This window comes from Myotis brandtii, unplaced genomic scaffold (assembly GCF_000412655.1).
Source record: "Myotis brandtii unplaced genomic scaffold, ASM41265v1 scaffold247, whole genome shotgun sequence".
NCBI classification, from domain to species: Eukaryota; Metazoa; Chordata; class Mammalia; order Chiroptera; family Vespertilionidae; genus Myotis; species Myotis brandtii.
Window position 1 is genome coordinate 1,705,039 of NW_005359352.1, and position 1,019 is coordinate 1,706,057.

The following is a 1,019-nucleotide window of genomic DNA, read 5'->3' on the forward strand; positions in this document are numbered from 1 at the left end:
CTGACCCCCAGGAGGCCTGGCCTCGGGCTGCCTGTCCCAGCTGCCGCGCAGCAGGGGGCCCTGGCGGGAAGCGGGAGGTGGAGGCGGGAGGAGCCAGGCTCTCCTTTGTCTCCGAAGGTGGTGGATTCCTGGTGTTGCATCTCCTACCCCGAGGACCTCAGGGCCAGGTGCCCACTGGTGACCTCGGCCCCGTGTCCTGCGGTGTCACCTCTCAGTGGCCGTCCCCGGCTACTCGCGGGGTGCCTCCTGCTCCCACTCATCAGGCCCTGCTGGCCTCACAGCCGCCCGCTCCTGCCGGCCACTGGCTGCCCTGCACCGTCCGCCTGAGCCATGGACGGGCTTCACGCCCCTGCGGTGGCGCTGGGCCACGGCAGCGGAGCGCTGAGGCCGGGGGAGAGTGTGGGAGGCCGAGCCGTCCTTCCTTCTAGTCCCTCGGCCTGTGGCCCATGTGGCTCTGACCGGGGGTGACCGCGTCCTCTTCTCCTGTGGGTGTGGGACTCGTCCTCCATGAGCCAGCAGCGTGAGGGCGCCGCATCCAGCCGGGCGCGGGGTCTCTCCGGGATGCCTGTCGGCCCCGGTCCAGGAATCCCCGTCTCTGTCCATCTGCAAACACAGGGCAGCGCAGGGCCCCCCCCGAGAACCTGCGAGTCACGTTCAGACACGTGGCCGCTCCTCGGGCCGGGCTGCCCCTCCCGCTGCGGGCAACCGTCTGTCTCCTGAACCAGGGGCGCAGCTCCCACCGAAGGGAGTTTTTTCAGTCGTTTAATCATCAGCTGCCACGTGACCGCATTTCCAGGGACGGATCGGGGAAGCAGATGGTTTATCTCCTCTCGCGGAGCTGCGACTTGGACATGATCTCGATTCTATATTGAGCTGCTCGCAGCGAAGGAGCCGTTCCAGGCTCCGCTCTGTGTTTTGACTTATTTAACGCGGACGCACTCTCCCCGCGGTAAACACGCCACCGAAATCCTTCAGCGCAGAGCTCGCTCTCCTCGCGGGCAATTAGTCACCCGCTCTCT